The sequence below is a fragment of the Rhincodon typus genome, chromosome 9 (genome assembly GCF_021869965.1).
Source record: "Rhincodon typus isolate 14 chromosome 9, sRhiTyp1.1, whole genome shotgun sequence".
Classification (NCBI taxonomy): Eukaryota; Metazoa; Chordata; class Chondrichthyes; order Orectolobiformes; family Rhincodontidae; genus Rhincodon; species Rhincodon typus.
Window position 1 is genome coordinate 10,035,491 of NC_063340.1, and position 11,335 is coordinate 10,046,825.

The window sequence follows — 11,335 nt, forward strand, 5'->3', positions numbered from 1 at the left end:
GAAGAAGGGTCCAGACCTGAAACATCAGCTTTCCTGCTTCTCTGATGCTGCTTGGCCTGCTGTGTTCATCCAGCTCTACACCTTGTTATCTCAGATTCTCCAGCATCAGCAGTTCCTACTATCTCTCTTCAATACAATGTGTCTTTTTGTCAGCAATACCCAAGATCTTCATTACCAAATTACTACATTTAAATAGGTCAGGGTTCAATTTGTGCAGAGTTCTCTCAAATTCGCTGTAACTGTGCCTAGAGATCAACATTTTTTTCTGAAGAAGGGTCCAGACCCAAAACGTCAACTTTCCTGCTCCTCTGATGCTGCCTGGCCTGCTGTGTTCCTCCAACTCCACACGGTGTTATCTCTGACTTCAACATCTTCTGTTCTTGTTGTCTTTCAACAAATGAAGGGTCATTTTCTGACCTACTTGAAACATTTGAGTTTTGTTCTCCCTTAAAAGAAGTGCAACATAACAGTGCAGAAATGAGGGTGAACATTGTATTAAAGAATATTTGCCTGAAGCCAGAATTATGGAGAGAATTCTTCAACAATTCAACAGTAAATTTAACATCACTCTTGCAGCTGATTACTTATTAATACCACAATCAATTTATCGGTTGAATGCATAACATGGAAAGGAGAACCTATAAACTGACATTTGTTTATATGCAAGACACAAATGTTAAAATACAAAACATTGAGATAAATAGCAACGATTACCAAGCACTCCAACAGAAGTGGAGCGTGTGGATAGTTAAAATCCTGATCCCACCGATTCCCATTTTAATCAGGCACGTTTTTATAAGTCGGTAGGGGCACCACTAAATACAGACAGAGACCTCATGATTATAGGCAAATCAGGGTCTAACAACCAACCTACCAGTAAAACGTAGTGGGATTGATCCCTCAGGGTTCATTTTAAAGATTCATTTTAGGAAACTGAGGACAGACAGAGCCGTCGATGTATACAAAAATAAAAGGAAAGAACTCAAACAAGGAATTAGGAGGGCTGAAAGGGGCCATGAAATATTTTTGGCAAACAGGATTAAGGAAGATCCCAAGGTATTTTATACATATATAAGGAGCAAAGAGGGTAGCTAGGGAAAGGATAGATCCACTTAAGGACAAAGGAGAGAATTTATGTGTGGAGCCGGAGGAAGTGGGTGAGGTCTTTTGCGAATACTTTGCATCAGTATTCACAAAGGAGAAGGACATAGTGGATGGTGAGTCTCGGGAGAGGTATTTTGATATTCGAGGGCATGTCAGTATAAAAATAGGGGAGGTCTTGGGTGTTTTAAAAAGCATTAAGGTAGACAAGTCCCAGGGCCTGATGGGATCTATCCCAAAATACTGAGGGAGGCAAGGGAAGTAATTTCTGGAGCCTTGCACAAAATCTTTGTGCCCTGTTTCGTCATCAGAGAGGTGCCAGAGGACTGGAGAATAACCAATATTGTTCGTTTTTTAAGAATGACAACAGGGATAAACTGGGAAATTATAGGCCAATGAGCCTTACCCAAGTGGTAGGAAAATTATTGGAGAAGATTCGTAGGCTTAGTATTTACTCATATTTGGGAACATATGGACTTAATAGCAATAGGCAGCATGGCTTTGTGTGGGGAAGTTTCAGAAACTTGATTGAGCTTTTTGAGGAGGTGATAACGATAATTGATGAGGACAGGGCAGTAGATGTTGTCCATATGGACTTTAGCAAGAACTTTGACAAGGTCCCTCATGACAGGCTGATACAAAAGGTGAAGTGACATGGGATCTGCAGTGAGCTGGTAAGATGGATACAGAACTGGTTTAGCCATTGATGACAATAACAGTGGAAGAGTGTTTTTACTGACTGGAGATCTGTGAGTAGTGGTATTCCACAGGGATCAGTGCTGGGACCCCAGTCATTTGTTTTATTTACATAAATGATTTGGAGGAGAATGTACGTAGCCTAATCAGTAAGTTTGCAGATGACACAAAGATTGGGGGAGTTACAGATAGTAAGGAGGATTGTTAGAGGATACAGCAGGATATAGGTACACTTGAAACCTAGATGAAAAAATGTCAGATAGAGTTTAATTTGGACAAATTAGAGGTGAGACATTTTGGAAGATCTAATGCAGGAGGGAAGCATACAGTAAATGGCAGAACTCTTAGTGGCATCAACATAAATAGGGATCCAGGTGTATGGATCCACAGTTCCCTAAAAGTGGCAACACAAGTGAATAAGGTGGTCAAGAAGGCCTATAGCATTCTTGCCTTCATTGATCAGGACATAGAATGTAAAAATTGGCAAGTCATGTTGCAGCTATATAGAATTTTGGATAGGCCACATTTGGAAGATTATGTACAATTCTGGTCACCACACTACAAGAAGGAAATGGAGACTTTGGCAAGGATTCAGAAACGGTTTACCAGGTTGCTGCCTGGTTTGGAGGGTATTAGCTATGAGTAGAGATTGGACGAACTTGGTTTGTTTTCACTTGAACATCAAAGGATGAGGGGCAACCTGATAGATACAAAATTATGAGACGCATGGATAGAATGGATAATTGGAATCTACTTCCCAGGGTAGAAATGTTCATTTCTAGGGGACATATGTTTAGCATAAAAGGGGAGTTTAAAGGAGTCATGAGAGGCATGTTTCTTACACAGTGGGTAGTAAGTGCCTGGAATGTGCACGAGGAGGTGGTGGAGACAGATACAGTAGCAATGTTTAAGAGGCATCTTGACAGATATATGAATAGACAGGGAAAAGGAGGATATGGACCATGTAGCGGGAAAAGGTATGTAGTTTAGAAAGACATCAAGTGTCAGCACAGTCTTGGTGGGCCGAAGGCCTGCTCCTGTGCTGTTAGCTGCCAGCAATTGAGATAGTAGGATTGGAATTCACGTTGTTCCGAGATGGGTTTGAGGCAGTGAGAGGATGTAAAATCCAGGGGTTGACCTACTCGCTACCTGCCACCACTAAACTGTCCAAAATTTTAGGAGTCAAGGGAAGAGGAGTTGTAACACTGTCCTTCCATCCTTGGGCTCATTGACAAATCAGAGGTCATGTAAGGGTTACATCCTGCCACCGCTGGTATTTTACCTACAGCGGGGGCAGGACTGTGCTCTGTGGGAAACTCAGCATTGGGTAAGGCTAAGGGGCAGAGGCAGTGGGGGAGAATCATTTCTGAGGATTACTTTGACCCATCAGGTCAATCCCCTTTAATCCTTCCACTCTGGTGCCAGTGTAAATAGTTACATTTGATTATTAGTACTAAAATAGGAGAAGCAAAGATGAGCATTAGGAAGGATATCCAACTACAAAAACCACCTGCCAAATTCACAACAATGATTGGCATCAAGGTGATCAAACAAGATTGTGGCAACCCGTGTAAGATGGGAAAAGCCAGAAGAAGAAGAGAAAATTAGGATGGGCAGTGGATTCAGAACAGCTCATAAATGAAAGAAAATATCGATGAAATGTCTAAGTTGGCAGAACAATGACAGATAAAAAGCTACACAGTCATTTTTATTACTGATTTAGTACCATCCTTAGGAAGGAAACTGAACAGTATGTAGCCGTCATGAATGTTTTTGAAATACTTAAAGGTGATATTAACAGTGCTCTGGGAGAATTTGTAGATTTGACATTCGATATATCCAACCAATTCAGAAGCAAGAAGCAATGCCGTTAGGGTGTTAAACTACATAACCAACAGGGTACAAGTGAGAGAAAGTGATATTTATACTGTACAGTATCTGGGGAGACCACACCTTGAATAATGTGTTTTATTTTGCTTACAAAGACAAGAGGGAGATATTTAATGGCCATGAGGCTAATTGCTCGTGGGGCCAGGCTGTTTCTCAGAAGCCAAGATACTCCAGAGTTCTTTTGTCGATTAAATTAATTCAACCATGTGCAGTTACCTTGTGGTTCCTGAAGGAACAATTACCAGACTGCAGGAGAGCATGCACTGACGAGTCAGGCATTTACCGTATACATTCCTATTGCTTTGATGCAACATAGATGAATAACAGTACAAAGGAGAATGAAATTATTTACAGAATGAGGGATGGCGGCAGACAGACTTGTACAATAGACTATTTGAAATGCTTGAGCAAATTTGGTGGTGAACCATACACTACTCTTCCAACAGAACCAAATATTACATTGAGCACTGATATCATCTGACTTTACACACGCTAGCTAGTTCATATTAGATGCACATGAATGGGCTGAAGTTAATATTTGTGCTTTTATTTGAGTGGCACAGCCTATGATTCCAAATCTGAAAGTGAAGTTGTGGTACTTCACTTTGTTGGGATTGTGAATATCCCCTTCAAATTTCTCAGTTCCTTTCCTGAGCATGATGCCTCGTGTCAGCAAAAGAAGCTTCAGAAAGTATTTTATTGTCTTTGAGACATTTCGTAATCATGAAGAGTGTTATATGAATGGAAATATTTCAAATCTTTTCTTTTTTCACGTAAGATTCCATTGGTGCTGGGTTCCCCAACTACGAAGCGTACATCCTCAATAATAGAAAGGAAAGCGTTGTATTTCCTCTGGTTATTGCTAAGGTTTGAGTGACCACAACGGAAGGATGTTATTTGCAGCCTGGTTTCCCTAGCTCCTAGCATAATTTCAGCTGCAGATTTGGATAGGTGAACGGGGGTTAGCAGTGAAGATTGCATCTTAACAAATCATAGAAGCAAGTAAAAGGGAAGATTCAGAATCAGCTGCCGTTAATCGGCAATTTTTTTAGAGAGATACAAAGGAACCCATGAATTAGGAGTAGGAGCAGACCCTCGAGCCTGCTCCAACACTCAACAAGATCACAGCAGGTTGAAGGTCAAGGTTGACGGTGGATCAAAGAGAACTTGGGCAAAGGTACAAGAATAGAGACCTAAGATGTAGGCATAAGCCTGTGGATAAGTGACAGAGGAAGAAGAGTCATACCAGACTCAAAATATTAACTGCATTTCTGTCTCCACAGGTGCTTCCAGACCTGCTGAACTTCTCCAGCATTGTCTGTGTCTGCTTCAGACTTCCAGTATCCGCAGGATTTTGCTTGAGAATCATAAAGTCCTACAACATGGAGACAGACCCTTCAGCTCAAACTGGTCCATGCTGACCAAAATGTCCATCCAAGCTAACCCCATTTTCCTACATTTGGCCCATATCCTTCTAAACCTTTCCTATTCATGTATTCGAGGCAACTGATAGAGCTGTTACCTGATCCTTAAGGTAGTTACGAGTCTTCTACAGTACCATCCACACAGATCAACATTGCAGTTTCTGATAAAACTGGTTTGCAAATTACAAGCATAAAATCTACAATGAACCAATGTAATTGGGAAATGTAGCAGAATGAAATTGTTTCTTGTTTTTCCAATCTTTCCACGAAAGAATGTCCCCTGATGTACTTATGAGTGACAAAATGGTGGTATTATATCAGTACAAGTGTAAATGTGTTTATCACCAAAAAAAGGTTAACAAATAGGTCCTCTACTTATCATAGAATTCTACAGTGCAGAAAAAGGCCATTTGGCCCACTGAGCCTGCGCTGATCCCTCCAAAGGGCATCCCTTCCTATCCTATCTAATCCTGTGCTTCCCTGGACACTGCAATCAACTTAACCTGGCCATTCCACCTAACCTGTATATCTTTGGGCTGTGGGAGGAAACTGGAGCACCCCGAGGAAACCCACGCAGACATGGGGAGAAAGTGCAAACTCCGCACAGACAGTCGCCCCGAAGGTGGTATCAAATTTGGGTCCTGGCCACTATGAAGCAGAGGCAGTGCTAACCATTGAGCCACTGTACTGCCCTTAAGTTTGCCTAGGAGTAACCTGACTTTAAAATCACTGAAAACGACTAGAAATTATACTAAACCAATACCTGGTTTCAGTTGTGGAGCTAGTCTACTTCTTTGTGAGTTTTTTTTTAAATGTATGACCTTTCGAAGTGTGCTACCAATGCCTTGAATTGCCTAATGTCAACATGGTGATGTGGGGAAGGTCAGAATTGAATCTTAAATCATGGGAAGCACAACCATTGAGTGCTTTGGGGCTTAATTCACTGCCGTCTGAAATATCTTGATTTTTATGCTGATTTTGTCAGATTATGCTGACATTACTGGAATAAATGTGTGGGAATAATTTTTAAAAGGGGCAAAGTTTATTTGTGGTCTGCAGTCCTTTCCATGGTCAATTGTTTGAAGATGATCAGGCCGCAAGCATGGAAGAAGTCAGGAACAAAGGATGAAATTGAGAAATTGGAAGATTTACTAATGGGTGTGCAAAGAAGTTAATCTTACACCAAAGTGAATGGCTTCCAAAAGAAGTTAAGGTTAGCTAAAAAGCAAACATAAGAAGTGTTGCCATTTAAGATTTCTCATCATAAGTTTTTAAAATTAAATTAAAGTCATTACGTGTACTCTAGCATAGTTCCAATCTATCAAAACCTATGATTTAATATCTTTTATTCTGTCGTAAGCTGTTGTTAAAAAAGTCACACTTTATTAAAAATAGATAATTGCTGCGAATACATTCCAGTTAGTTATGATTGTCAGTAATATAATAGCAATTAAACAATAACTTCCTTTAGTTTATAAAGACGATCAAAGAAAAATTTGACAGCCCCAGGATATGGGTATGTGGATTGTGATGCATCATTAACCCATGCCTACTCCTTCCAGTGGCGACAGGCTGTTTTGAATTTGAATGGTTGTACTGATGCCGGGCAAGGTTAAGAGAGGGTGTTAAGCTGGAGGTTTGAGTCCCAAATTGGCACCGCAATAATTACTGTCACAGGCTCCTACTTTGATTACTTTAAGCCATGCTAAACAAAATGCAAAAAAAATCGCGCCACGCAAACAAGCTTTCAATCACTTTGGAACAAGTTGGTTAGCGTTGCTAATGCAAGATTAAAATGGGTTATTAAATTATTAGCAGCTTTTTTGTTTATTCATTCACAGGACATGGGCACCACTGACTAGTCCAGAATTTATTTCACATTACAAAAAACCGAAAGAATCGCGGATGCTGTGCATCAGGAACAAAAACAGAAGTTGCTGGAAAAGCTCAGCAGGTCTGGCAGCATCTGTGAAGGAAAAAGCAGAGTTAACGTTTTGGGTCCAGTGACCCTTCCTCAGACCCTTATTTCACATCCCTTATTGCTGAGAGGGCAGTTAAGAGTCAATGACATTGCTGTGGTTCTGGAGTCACCTGTAGGCCAGCAGTTTCCTTCCCTAAAGGACATTAGTGAACTCCATGGCATTTTTTCCCAACAATCAGCAATGGATTCATTGCTCTCAATTAGACTCTTAATTCCGGATTTTTAAAAAATATTAAATTGAAACTCCACCACAGAGGAATTTGCACCTGGGTCCTCAGAATGTTATCTGGATCTCTAGATTAACAGTTCAGTGATAATACCACTAGGCCATCAGCTCCCCTTGGAGTGATATCAATTGTCTTTGAAATGTGAATCAGAGATAGTAGGAACTGCAGATGCTGGAGAATCCGAGACAACAAGGTGCAGAGCTGGATGAACACAGCAGGCCAAGCAGCATCATAGGAGCAGAAAGGCTGACGTTTCGGGCCTAGACCCTTCATCAGAAAAGGGGGAGGGGAAGGGGGTTCTGAAATAAATAGGGAGAGAGTGGGATGCGGATAGAAGATGGATAGAGGAGAGGATAGGTGGAGAGGAAACAAACAGGTCGAAGAGACGGGGATGGAGATGTTCACCTGCACATCTGCCAATGTGGTATACTGCATCTGCTGTACCCATTGCAGCCTTGTCTACATCGGGGAAACCAAGCGGAGGCTCGGGGACCGCTTTGCAGAACACCTACGCTCGGTTCGCAATAAACAACTGCACCTCCCAGTCGCGAACCATTTCAACTCCCCCTCCCATTCCTCAGACGACATGTCCATCCTGGGCCTCCTGCAGTGCCACAACGATGCCACCCGAAGGTTGCAGGAACAGCAACTCATATTCCGCTTGGGAACCCTGCAGCCCAATGGTATCAATGTGGATTTCACAAGTTTCAAAATCTCCCCTCCCCCTACCGCATCCCAAAACCAGTCCAGCTCGTCCCCGCCTCCCTAACCTGTTCTTCCTCCCACCTATCCCCTCCTCCCACCTCAAGCTGCACCCCCATCTCCTACCTACTAACCTCATCCCGCCCCCTTGACCTGTCCGTCCTCCCTGGACTGACCTATCCCCTCCCTACCTCCCCACCTGCACTCACCTTTACTGGCTCCATCCCCACCTCTTCGACCTGTTTGTTTCCTCTCCACCTATCCTCTCCTCTATCCATCTTCTAACCGCCTCCCACTCTCTCCCTATTTATTTCAGAACCCCCTTCCCCTCCGCCTTTTCTGATGAAGGGTCTAGGCCCGAAACGTCAGCCTTTCTGCTCCTATGATGCTGCTTGGCCTGCTGTGTTCATCCAGCTCTGCACCTTGTTGTCTTTGAAATGTGTTTTGTGATCTTTGTCCTCTATTTTTATGAGAATTGTGGTGGAACTAGACAACTCCTATTCAGTGACAGTACTCTTATGAGTGACTTGGACATAGGGTGCAGTAGATTTTTTTCTGTGAACTGTTTTACAGCTGCATACAACACAAGTAAGCAACATGCCAGCTCCATGCTACTGTCCTCTGTCCAGCCCCTATGGTTACGTCATCATTTTTACCCACAGCCACATTAGCATTATTAGCCTTGGTCCAAACATAGATAAAGAGCTGAAGTGAGAGTGACTGCCATTGATATCAAGGCTGCATCTGACCAAGTGTAGGATCAAGAAGACTGAGCAAAACTGAAGTCAATGGAAATTAAGGGAAAATCTCTCTGCTGGTTGGAATCATATCTAGCACAATGGAAGCTGATTGTGTTTGTTGGAGGTCAGTCATCTCAACTCCAGGACATCTCTGCAGAAGTTCCTCAGGGTAGTGTCTGAGGCCTAACCATCTTCAGCTGCTTCATCAATGATCTTCCCTCCATCATAAAATCAAATCTGGGGATGATTGCACATATCCATATCCAAGTGCAGCAAGACTTGGGCAATACCTAGGCTGCTCACGATGTGGTCTTCTCTACACTGGGGAGGCAAAACACAGACTGGGCAATCACTTTATGAACCCTGAGTTTCTGTTCGCAGGAATGACCCCTTGCTTCCAGTTGCCGGCCGCATCAACACACCACTGTGTTACCCAGTCAACATTTCTACCTTGGGCTTGCTGCAATGCTCCAACAAGGCTCAGTACAAGCTGGAAGGACAGCATCTTATTTTCCACCTGGGGGCCCTGCAACCTTCAGGACTCCAATATCAAATTCAATCATTTTAGGGCCTGAATACCTTCTTCCATGTCCTTTACCCACCCCGCATTCCAGACCCTGTCATCACATGGGCTGCTTTCAGCATGGCCAACCCATTTTCATCTATTTATGGCCTGTCTTAGCAGCTCTTTTTTGTCCCTAGCTTACCATTATCCATCCCTCTGTCTGTCTTTCTCTCCCTCTGGGTTCCATCTCTATCTATTCACTTACTCCTTTAACATCTCCCCCACCACCTCCCCACCCACCATCTCCAGCATATATACCATTTCTTCCTCGCTACTATCAGTTCTGAAGAAGGACAACTGGACCCAAAATGTTAACTCTGCTTTCTCTGCACAAATGCTGCCTGACCTGCTGAGTTTCTCCAGCAATTTCAGTTTGTGTTGGACAATATCCAGGTTTGAGCTGAAAAGGGGCAAGTAATATTTGCACCGTACAAATGTCAGGCAATGACTATCTCCAATAAGAGGTAATCTAACCACCGTCCCTTGATATTCATTGGTGTTACCACCACTGAATCCCCCACTATCAATATCCTGGGGTGTTACCATTGACCAGGAATTCAACTGGATGCACCATATAAATACAGTGGCTCCAAGAGCAGATCAGAGGCTAGAAATGTTGCAGTGAGTAAGTTAACTCCTCATTTCCCAAAGCATGACCACCATCTACAAGGCACAATTCAGGAGTGTGATGGAGTACATCCATTTGCCTGGATGACAGCAGCTCCAACAACACTCAGGAAACTTGACACCATTCAGGGCAAAGCAGCCTGCTTGATTGACACATCCACAAACATTCACTCCCTTCACCATCAACTCACAGTAACCTCAGTGTGTACCATCTACAAGGTGCACTGCAGAAATTCTCCAAGACTCCTTAGACAGTACCTTCCAAACACACAGTCACTTCCATCTAGAAGGAGAAGGGCAGCAGATGTATGGGAACACCACCACTTGTATGTTCCCCTCCAAGCCACTCACCATCTTGACTAGGAAATATATCGACGCTCCTTCACTGTCGCTGGGTCAAAACCCTCAAATTCTCTCCCTAAAGTCATTGTGGTCAACTACAACATATGGACTGTGGAGGTTCAAGAATGCAGCTCACCACCACCTTCTCAAAGGACAACAAGGGATGGGGAATAAATGCTGATGCAGCCATGATCCAACAAATGAATTAAAAAAAACATTCAGGCAAACCTCAGCATTTCCTCAAGTGTAATCTAAAATAAATTATTCAACTGCTATTAAACTGATAATTGTTTGTTAGCACAGAACTTGAGTATCATTAAAAAACACACATTTTGTTGAATCTTGCATTCTTCAGGACAATTCACAAGAATAAAAATGCAAAGTGAAACATTGTTTACACAATACGAGTAAAAAACTGCTGATTGATTGGCATGTGGGCTCTGATTGAAAGAGAAGTTGTAAAGCACTAACTGCTGCTTTTTCCATTGCAATGCATCTACCAATTCAAGTCCACTTACAGCACAGGAGGTGACCATCTTGTCCCTTGTATTTGGCCCATTGTGTCCACATAGGTCCTCAATGATCAGACTACACCAATCCCATCTTCCAGCTCTTAGCCCATAGCCTTTGGTAACGCAAATGAATAATGCAATAATGCAAATCCACTTGTGAACCAATAAGCACACGCTTCTAGTGAGTCCAAGCTGAAAAATTTTGATAAAATGCATCTTTTCTCAGCAGCAATATAAGCTATTTATTTTTCCCACCAAAAAAAAGTTGAATAGACGATATACAAATTATAAAAAGTGCCAATAATTCTATTTTATAACATCACTTCAATTATGAACTCTAATAGTAGTCCTTAATATATTGCAACATTCCAATGCCACTAGACAATCTTGCACTTAATTCAAGCAAATAATTTTTTTTTAAACAAAGTAACAACTTTCATAACTAATGTAACAAAGTGATATATTAAGAGATAACAAGGTGTTGAGGACCTATGTGGACACAATGGGCCAAATACAAGGGACAAGATG

General features: G+C 42.2%; 1 protein-coding gene across 1 annotated transcript in view; it reads left to right on the forward strand.

Moving 5' to 3' along the window:
* fermt1 (FERM domain containing kindlin 1) overlaps positions 1 to 11,335 on the forward strand; it is a 76,877-nt gene that overhangs the window by 62,794 nt on the left and 2,748 nt on the right. The gene's annotated exons all lie outside the window — the stretch shown is intronic.